This window comes from Pelodiscus sinensis, chromosome 5 (assembly GCF_049634645.1).
Source record: "Pelodiscus sinensis isolate JC-2024 chromosome 5, ASM4963464v1, whole genome shotgun sequence".
NCBI classification, from domain to species: Eukaryota; Metazoa; Chordata; order Testudines; family Trionychidae; genus Pelodiscus; species Pelodiscus sinensis.
In genome coordinates this window covers 53,373,395-53,384,434 of record NC_134715.1, presented here as the reverse complement: position 1 = coordinate 53,384,434, position 11,040 = coordinate 53,373,395, and the positions used below count along the sequence as shown (strand labels likewise).

Here is an 11,040-nt window from a genome sequence, read left to right as displayed (position 1 = left end):
CTCTAACTTGCTAAGGTCATTTTGAATTATGTCCCTATCCTCCAAAGAAGTCGCAACCCCACCCAGTTTGGTATCATCCGCAAACTTAATAAGCGTACTCTCTATCCCAATATCTACATCATTGATGAAGATATTGAACAGTACGGGTCCCAAAACAGACCCTTGCGGAACTCCACTTGTTATCCCTTTCCAGCAGGATTTAGAACCGTTAACAACAACTCTCTGACTACGGTTATCCAGCCAATTATGCACCCACCTTATCGTGGCCCTATCTAAGTTATATTTGCCTAGTTTATCAATAAGAATATCATGCGAGACCGTATCAAATGCCTTACTAAAGTGTAGGTATATGACATCCACCGCTTCTCCCTTATCCACAAGGCTCGTTATCTTATCAAAGAAAGCTATCAGATTAGTTTGGCATGACTTGTTCTTCACAAACCCATGCTGGCTATTCCCTATCACTTTATTACCTTCCAAGTGTTTGCATAGGAGTTCCTTAATTACCTGCTCCATTATCTTCCCTGGGACAGACGTTAAACTGACCGGTCTGTAGTTTCCTGGGTTGTTCTTATTCCCCTTTTTATAGATGGGCACAATATTTGCCCTTTTCCAGTCTTCTGGAATCTCCCCTGTCTGCCATGATTTTTCAAAGATCATAGCTAAAGGCTCAGATACCTCCTCTATCAGCTCCTTGAGTATCCTGGGATGCATTTCATCAGGACCTGGTGACTTGCTGACATCTAACTTTCCTAAGTGACTTTTAACTTGTTCTTTGTGAATCCTATCTTCTAAACCTACCCTCTCTCTGCTTGTATTCACTATGTTAGGCACACCTCCAGACTTCTCGGTGAAGACCGAAACAAAGAAGTCATTGAGCATCTCCGCCATTTCCAAGTTTCCTGTTACTGCTTCTCCCTCCTCACTAAGCAGTGGGCCTACCCTGTCCTTGGTCTTCCTCTTGCTTTTAATGTATTTATAAAAAGTCTTCTTGTTTCCCTTTATGCCTGTAGCTAGTTTGATCTCATTTTGTGCCTTTGCCTTTCTAATCTTGCCCCTGCATTCCCGTGTTGCTTGCCTATATTCATCCTTTGTTAGTTGTCCTAGTTTCCATTTTTTATATGACTCCTTTTTTATTTTGAGATCGTGCAAGATCTCCTTGTTAAGCCAAGCTGGTCTTTTGCCATATTTTCTATCTTTCCTACACAGCGGAATTGTTTGCTTTTGGGCCCTTAACAACGTCCCTTTGAAATACTTCCAACTCTCCTCAGTTGTTTTTCCCTTCAGTCTTGCTTCCCATGGGACCTTACCTACAAGTTCTCTGAGCTTATCAAAATCTGCCTTCCTGAAATCCATTACCTCAATTGTGCTGGTCTCCCTTCTACCTTTCCTTAAGATCATGAACTCTATTATTTCGTGATCACTGTCCCCTATACTGTCTTCCACTTTCAAGTTCTCAACTAGTTCCTCCCTATTTGTTAAAACCAAATCCAGAACAGCTTCTCCTCTGGTAGCTTTTTCAACCTTCTGAAACAGAAAGTTGTCTCCAATGCAGTCCAGAAACTTATTGGATAGCCTGTGCCTCGCTGTGTTAGTTTCCCAACATATGTCTGGATAGTTGAAGTCCCCCATCACCACCAAATCTTGGGCTTTGGATAGTTTTGTTAATTGTTTAAAAAAGGCCTCATCCACCTCTTCCACCTGGCTAGGTGGCCTGTAGTAGACTCCTAGCATGATATCACCCTCGTTTTTTACCCCTTTTAGCTTAACCCAGAGACTCTCTACACAGCTATCTCCTACATTCATCTCCACTTCAGTCCAAGTGTGTACATTTTTAATATACAAGGCAACCCCTCCTCCCTTTTTTCCCTGTCTGTCCTTCCTGAGCAAGCCGTACCCTTCCATACCAACATTCCAATCATGCGTCCCATCCCACCAGGTTTCTGTAATACCAATGATATCATAGTTGTATTTATTGGTTAGCAATTCCAGTTCTTCCTGCTTATTACCCATACTTCTCGCATTTGTATATAGGCATCTAAGATACTGATTTGATCTTGCCTCCCTGTTGTGCCCTGACCCTCCTTTCTCCTTGCCATTATAGGCCGTAGTCCCCCCCATTTCCAACCCATCTCCCAGTCCCACACATGCAGCACTTACCTGTGGGCTTTGCTCACCTGCCCCCAACAAACCTAGTTTAAAGCCCTCCTCACAAGGTTAGCCAGTCTGTGTCCAAACAAGGCCTTCCCGCTCCTAGAAAGGTGAACTCCATCTCCGCCAAGCAGTCCTTCCTGGAAGAGCACCCCGTGATCAAGGAAGCCGAATCCCTCCTGGCGACACCATCGTCGCAGCCAGGCATTCACCTCCAGGATGCACCTCTCTCTGCCCGGGCCCCTACCTTTGACAGGAAGGATAGAAGAGAATACCACCTGCGCTCCAAACTCCTTCACCCGTACTCCCAAAGCCCTGTAGTCACACTTGATCTGCTCAGTGTCACACCTGGCAGTATCATTTGTGCCCACGTGGATGAGTAGCATGGGGTAGTAGTCAGAGGGCAGGATAATCCTCGACAATGCCTCCGTAACATCTCGGATACGGGCCCCTGGCAGACAGCATACCTCTCGAGATGATGACAGGAAGAGAGACATTAAAACACCTATAACATTATTAAAATGAATTGCTGGCAGAATTTAATTCTTCAGAAATTATTTTCCTACGGATGAAAATTTTGAATATTGGATTAAAATTTTTATATCGTATATACAATTTCTACTCAATCCATAAACATTTGACTAGGAAAAAAATGTTGATAAAATAGTTTAATTCATAGTAAATTCTGCAACAACTGATCATTTTATTTTGAGAGAATGGGCCTGATTCACATTTATGCTAAAAATCCATTTTACAGATCTGATAGTGTAGAGGTATCTTGGAAGTTTTAGTCAGTCCCAAAGGCTTTTTAAAGATAGAAATATCTAAGGGCCCGATGATACAAAGCTTTAGTCATCTAAGTGTCTGCAAAACTGTGGACTCTTACATAGATGGTTTAAAATAATGATCCTCCTTGGATAAGTTTCAAATTCTGGGTATTTTTTCCAGTATATTTTTCCATTTCACTGTAGTAATTTTGAAGGGTGTTTGAATGCCTATAGTGGAGACAGAAGAGTTCTATTTATTCACACAAGTTACAGCATAGGTGGTATGATGTGGACACTTACGTAGCACGGACCGAGACCACCAAAATTATGTTTCTTTTGCTAATAAGAAAGTGCAGCCTCTTACCTTTTGAACTTTCAGAATGTGAAGTACTTTTCCTTGTGAAGCATCTGCAGAAAGTAAGTTTCTAGTAGGTGACACTCAAAAGGTTCATACAGATACCGGAAAGCATCTAAAACGATTAAAAGATTATGCAAAGCACTTAATTCAGCAAATCAGGCTAGACAACTAAAGAGATCCAGTTTTTTGTTGTTGAGGGTTTTTGGTTTTGGTTTTTTTTGGCAAGACTTATAGTATGTCTTTTCTTATTACGTGTTGATATGTGTGTTTCAAGTCCGGACTGTCACAAGGAAGAGAAAAGCTTTGAGAAAATTAACACACGGAGTTTGATGCAAACTTTTTGACTGTTCAAAACACATTCAGGTTTGTTTCAAATACTTGAACTTGCCCCCAGCATTCTTTTTTGGTTATATCTATTCTATAAGCTAGGGATATGATTCCCCTGTTCATGTAGACATACTCTCACTAGCTCTCAGCACACAAGCATGAATATGAAGAGCTGTGTAGCCAAGGTAGCACAAGTAGTGGCTGCAAAAGCATAGCTTGGCAGCGCTGAATATGGCCCCAGCAGATTCAAGCAGGTTTGTAGTGGGGTTCAGTTGTGCCTCCACAGCTGATACTGATACCTACACTGCTATTTTTATTTGTGCCAGCCCAATGCGGAATCACACCTATCAGTATAGACATTATCTTTAACTGATTCTGCTGTAGCACTAGAGGACAAAGCTGAGAAAAGGCAAGAACAGGCTGCAGTAATCATTACTGTTAGTCTCCAACCTGTGGGAAGGAGTGAGGAGAGGGGACAATGACTGAGATATGAGGGAAGCAGCAGGATGATGGAATCACTGTTGGTGGTTCTGATGACCGCAGAGCAGTTGCACCTCATGTTTTCTGTGTAAGTAACTACATAATATGATTACAGGTAGGGCTAGTAACTCCACCTATAACTATGAGTGTTCAGCATGTCCCATCATATGATCCTATTTGCAGTTGTTTGTAGTTTTGTGAAACTATAATCATTTGGTCCAAAATTTTTCACGCTGGGTGCCCCTGACTCACGCTGATATTTTGCTTTTTTCCTGTGTTGTTTGTTATTCAGCCACTTCTGAGAACAAGGCCAAGGGAAAACGTATTGTATTGCCCATGTTAAATAAATTGAGAGCTTTACTATGGAATGCTCTAGCATCCCCTCACAGTGGAGCAGGGAGTTGAAGTATGCGGAGGGGGTGGTGATCTCTTTGTACCAGGGTGTGCCTTTTGTCAATCCTCTGAAAATCCACCTAAATTGGAAACTTTTAAAGAATCATGGTTTGCCCTTGCTCAGTAGACACTGCTCATATTCTAGTAGCGAAAATCATCAAAAAGATTCCTTCTGCATAGTGCATGCTTGAGCCTCTCAAAGTTCCTGCAGGTGACCAAACTGTGTACATGCTATCCCCCAAGACAGACTAAGCATGCTCCAGCCCAGAAATATGGGGGCTCAGAAGGACTGTCAGGTGGATATTGCTCCTACCTGCTCTGAGCAGGCAATGAGTCAGCTACCAAAACTGCAGCAGGGAACCTGTCTCTTTTGTGTTTTCAGAAATCCCCACCTGGCACCCAGGCATCATGGAAGAGGCAGACATATAATCCAAATGCAGAGAGGATAGCAGGGCTATGTCTACTCTCGCGGCTTCTTGTGTGAGTAATATGCAAATGAGGCTAAGCATGGAATATCACCGAGCCTCATTTGCATACCTAATGAGCCACCATTTTTTTCAGAAGAGGCTCTTGTGCAAGAAGGAGCATCTACACTGCCCCTTCTTGCGCAATGCCTTTCTTCCTGAAAAGTAATAGGTGTAACAACGGTGGCTCATTGCGATATTCTACACTTAGCCTCATTGGCATATTACTCGCGCAAGAAGCCGCGAGTGTAGACATAAAGCCCAGGAGTAGAAAGACCAGACCAGCAGGCGTAGTAATGATTGAGGTGAGGTGTCTGGTGAGCCTGGGGCTGGAAAGGTGAGAGAGAAATTTTGATTAAAAGGGGGAGAATGGGACTGATTGGTAAACAAAACTGGGCCTGAGAGCTTGGCATTGAAGACTGGGACTGGAAGCTCATGTGGGATATCTGGAGGGGACTGTTGCTTGAGGAAAGGAACACTGAAATTGGATGAGGAGCTATCAGGAGAGGAAAAGACTGGAACTGGTTTAAAAAGGAGACTGAGACTAGGAATTGTGGAGAAACAAGAGAGGAGAGGACAAGAAACAGGTGTGGCAAGCAGTTAGGATAAGGGATGGGAAAACTGGTACTATCTGAGCAAAGAGACTATAAAAAGAAATCAGAGCCATGGCAAGATACTGAGATTGGATGAGGAGATTGGGTAGGGACACGAGCACCAAAACCAGAGGGGAAAGACAGATTGTCTAAGAAGGTGGGAAGGGAAAACTGATACTGTGGGCAAGGAGAGTGGGAATGAGAGAGGCAGAGACTGGGAGATGGAAGGAGACTGGGACATGTTCCCAGAGACTAGAAGACTCACAGAGGAGAGGAGGATGGCAAAATGTCTCATTGCCCTTCACTGCTGGCTATCTCAGGGTGACAACATACTATTGCTATAATTTACTCTGTTAGTTCAAGGGGCAGATGTCTGTGCAGTAGAGCTAAATATTCCAGTCCCTTGGTGACCTACATAGTTGTCAAAAGGATGCCACATGATGAAATTTCTGGGGAGTTTTCAATCTGCTTTTTTTAAAATCTAGAAAACTACACACAAAAATATATATGAATAGCTATTATTAAGATTGCATGGTCAAGCACTCAAAAATTAGGAAATGCCATAATCAAGGCTGCCTGTGCAACCTTGTCTGAGGAAGAAGAGTCTTGTCCATAGGCTCCCTGCCTCATTTGTTGCAGAAGTTGAAATGTGTATGTGTGTAGTGAATAAGATAGGAGACTACAGCAAAAGGGAGGTCTCCTAGTTAAGATATTTGAATTCTGCACAGGGGAACTTGATTCTATCTCGGCCTCAGGCACCGGGATGCTAAGCAAATCACTTAAACCAAACTTTTCACAGAAGGTCACTAATTGGATTTGATTTGCAGAAGTGTTCACAACTGCAACTAAAGTCAGTAGGAGCTGTTCTTCAATATCCTTTTGACACCAATCTCTCCATGCAATCGCTCCATATTTGTAAAATGGGAATAATACTAAGCGGGGGACTACAACTCCTATCAGCCCTCCTGTCCAGTGCACTTCCCTTGGCCAGAGAAAGCTAAAGATCCTGAAACAAGTAATGGTTGGGGCTGTTGGTAATGAGAACCACATGCAGGGAGCTCAGAGCAATCAGAGGAACTATGGACAGGGCTGAATGTGAAACCAGTTGTGACTGCCTGACAGCACAGGTGGGTACAAGTCTGTGTGGGACTAATGGGGGAGCAGCAACTGCTGGGAAGGAAAATAGTGTAAATGATCCTTAGGGAGACACTGTAACAGAGCCTGCTTATTTCCTTGAATAGCAACTGAACTGGAGAAGGCACCAGAAGTCATAGGCCTGAAGAGCCCTGACTCCCAGATGGACTGCCACAGGTACTCAAACAGTTTAAACTGTACTTGATTAATCCTCCTCAGCTGGAGTATTTGCAAACTTCCTCTTTCCTAGCAACCCCAGTAAAAACCTTTAGCTTAGCCATGTGTCTGAATAGTTATGCAGGGTTAGCACTTACAACGCCTGGCTGCTGAAGCACCAATAGTGCTTTCCTCCACATCCTAATATGCTGGGCATGATTAGCACCTGTGGGGTTTGGGTTACAAAGTAACCCCCAAAATTATAATGCTACTTCATGATCTCAGAGGAGTGTTAAGAAGATTAACTAATTGATTTTGGTGTAATATGGAAAAGACCAACAGGCAATGAATCTGTTTTCAGAGCATGGTTTCTATAATGTACTCTGTGTAGTAAGTAAGGTATAAGGCACACACTCAATAAAATACTGCTGTTTATTAATTATATACCATCCATCCTGTGCACTGAATAAGACAGGGAATGAGTTTAAAAAAAACACACGTCTGTGATCATGTAATTAAAAATTATATCAGAATGTGTTCATTCAAAAGAGAAAAGCTAAGACAGGCAACCTTAATTCTGATATTTCCTATATTGAAATGATTGACTTTTTTCAACCTTAATAATGTTCTGTTAATATAGTTTTTGTCTGTGTGATTTTTTTTTTTAATATATACCTGTTGCCTTTTGCCCTCACTTCTTGTTGCGTGATATTTATCATATGAATATAAGATTTTCTGGGGCAAGGTATATGTCTACCTTTACGTCTAGAAAGCAGTTGAGACATTTTTAGGCACTGCAGCAATATATCTATGATTTTATATCACAGATGGAGCATAACTGGAGGAGGGCATAAGCAGATTCACTCTCAAGAAACAAGATGACTCTTTTCATGCATTAAGTCTTAATACTAATGCACATGGGAAGGGAAACAAAGAAAACTTGACATTAAGGCTGGATGGGGGCTAATTAAAATGTTTTCAAAAGTTTTATATGAGGCACTCTGTGTATGGCAAGAAAAAGTGTAATAAATACATTTAACTTTTTCCGTATGAGTGTAACTTAAGTTGAGTAATGTTGTGTATGAAGTCAATGTAGGGAGTGAAGTCAATGTAGGGAGTGACAAGTTCTGAGCTGTATGGAAAAAGATGTAACTGAAAAGAAGTTGGGAGTAGCTTTTTAAAACAGTCATTGTTTGACATCTAAATCTGGGGCTTTTGTAATTGGGGAACCTGGTTCCTACTATTGGGCATGGACTTTCAGGACTTCGGCTAGAAGAGAGAGTCTAGACAGTGCCAAGACAGGTTATGCACTGAGCCTGTGGGACAATTATAACCCAAACAATGACAATTCACAAAGCGACAAATGGAAAAGAAGTGAGGAAGAATAATGACATTTGGTACTGAACCATATGTGCGTGGTTTGAAAGACATGACTGAATTGTTTTTGGTGCTCTATTATTCTGACATTTAGAATGAGGCAATTTTCCATTTCCATTAATGTGCTGCCAAATAGAAGGGGAACTGTCGCAAATTTGAGACTAAAGAAAGCTGTTCCTCAAACTTGTACTAAGCATAATCAATTCACTCACTAAGCAGCAGACTCTTTTATAATGTATTCTAGAAATGGTGGTTATGAATTATGCCTCTTGAATAATATGGTATGTATATGATGATATAACATGAGCTTTTTTGATCTTTTTGGGGATCATGTCTTTGTATACGTCTGTACATGAATTAGTACAAAAGGATTCTGATCCTGATTGGTCCTTTGGCCATTTTTTGTAATAATAATAATATGTTCATTTAATACTAAAGTGATAAGCATAGCAGTATGAAAAAGTATTGCTAAAATGTAACAAAACAAAGCCATATTTAATTTATCCATATTATTTAATTCATATAGAAGCAGAGAACCTTAGCTTCTCGTCTCTGAGTTTCTGGAAATACCTTCTAACTTGATCCCATTTAGTATACAGTAGCAATTGAAATACATTATTACCTGATGCCTGTTCAGTGATCTAAGTCCAACTCCAACAAACTATTTCACTTATCACACCAATGTCTATCACACAAAAAACCAGCACTTTGGACACCTTTTTTGAGATTCTCAGAAGAGAAATCAACAACCTCCAGGACAAGTCTGAGGTATAGGTAGGGGGCAGCATGAATAAACTTGCTCTGTTTCCCCCTTCATTTTACCTGTCCTGTGAATAACAACAAGTGGGATCCATTTTCCATTCCGTTAATAAGCACTAAATTCAGTTTCCTTTGAAGGAAACTAAGGTAAGCAAATTGACCTTACAAAGCCAGCTTTTCTGTTTATATAGAATACATGATTTTTAGTCTATAAAGTGCTACCGGACTATTTGTTGTTTTTTCAGTTTATCTGTTTGTATTTTGTTAAGGTTCAGGGTTTGCTGATCATGGATCCACTCTGAGGCCATGTCTACTGCGCAATGCCACTGCTGATTATTTTCAGGAATAACCGCATTGTGCAAGAGGGTTTTTCTTGCGCAAAAAGGCGCAGAGTAGACCGCTCCTTCTGGTGCAAGAGCCTCTTCTGCAAAAATGGTGGCTCATTAGATATGCAAATAAGGCTCAGCGATATTCCACACTTAGCCTCATTTGCATCTCTCTGGTGCAAGATCGCGCCAGTGTAGACATAGCCTGAGAAAATTAGTTGGGGGTGGGTGGAGGATATTCAAATAAAGCTTTGAAAAGCCATTGGCTTTTCAAAGCATTACTAAGCGAAGAAAATCATAGCTATGGGGGTTTTTTCAAGTTCATATATGCCGTTTCAGAATGGGTGAAAAGTTTTACAAAAAAGAAAGGTGATTGAAGGTAACAAGCCACAGATTCATAATGCAGGACCTGACTTGACTAAGATATTCCTGATACATTCATTGCCTTTGCCTTCTGTGTGATTTTCTGCTTTTCTGCTGAATGACTCCTGCTGTAGTATGCTGAAGTCCAGATGGTCTATTTTCAATATGCTTAAGAATACCTGAATCAGTAATATGTTCCTGACCTTTATAGCATCAACACATCTCCCTGTATGATGGATGGGCCCAATGATAGCCCCCTCTTCTCCCCCCCCCCCAAAAGTAGCAACATCCAGTGGTCCAAAGAGAAAAGACATGGGAGTGATTTTTTTTTTCAATAACACTTCTCTGTCTGGGTTTTCTTTGACTCATTTACATGTTTCAGCATTACTCAAAGGATGTCTGACCCTGTAAATATGGTGGGTCTGATATAGCTCCCAATGGCTATACCAACACTGGTGGGTTCTTGTGCAAGAACACCTCCACACTGCCATGCGCTTTTGCGCAAGAACATCTATGGCAGTGTGACTGCTCTCTTGCGCAAGAAAGCTCTGATGGCCATTTTAGCCATAGGGCTTTCTTGCATAAGAAACCCCTACCGTGCGTCCACACTGCCCTCTTGTGCAAGAGCTCTTGCGCAAGAGAAATTACACTTGTTAGAAAAGAGCATAGCTCTTGTGCAAGAAGCCCTCTCTTACCAGGCTTTACTGTAAAACTTCTTGCACAAGAGCGGGTGGGCAGTGTGGACTCTCTGCAGAACGGCCATTCTTGTGCAAGAACCTGCCAGTGTAGACATAGTCAGGAGTCCAAAAGGGGTGTTTCTGTTGATTTTGAATGGGAGGTGGGTTCAGGCCCTGAGTCAGTGCATTCTTGCCTAACTGTACATGAATTTCTGTAGTTTTAATACATTTGGCAGCATTATCCTAAAACGTCTCTTGGTGATGAGTGCAAATATTTATTTCCTTTCTGTAGAGTAAGCTCAGGTGCAATTTCTTTCATCTCACTTGGGTCAATAGAAAATCATCCAACTCAACCTCAGCACGGAGCTATCTACTATGCTATCACCCTCAAAAGTGCCCGGATCCAATCATGTGCATTTCTTTCTTTCTAATTAGGAATAACTTCGTCCTTCCTTGCCTAAGAAATTTTGGAAGCCTTTCTAAAAACTTTTTTTTTTTCTAGCATGGTAAAGGTTAAGGAAAGACACGAGCTAATAAGATATTTCTAATTTACTTAAACTGTGTAAAGTAAATTTATTACTAGGTATCATATGGGCAGACCTGAAACCCTTAACTTAGCCAGGTGGACCAAACTAAATGGCAGTATGATACTGAAGAGCTATTTCCCTTCAAACACTCCACCAACATATCTCAATATTATGCTGTAGGATTCAGC

The 11,040-nt window shown here is 41.4% G+C and overlaps 1 long non-coding RNA gene across 1 annotated transcript; it reads left to right on the top strand.

The window, feature by feature from the left end:
- Positions 1–4,069: 4,069 nt before the first annotated feature.
- On the top strand, positions 4,070–8,591 carry LOC142829434 (uncharacterized). The gene is made up of 3 exons (XR_012903844.1): positions 4,070–4,171; positions 6,775–6,844; positions 7,651–8,591. It is a non-coding gene; the product is annotated as an uncharacterized LOC142829434 (long non-coding RNA).
- The last annotated feature ends 2,449 nt before the right edge of the window (positions 8,592–11,040 follow it).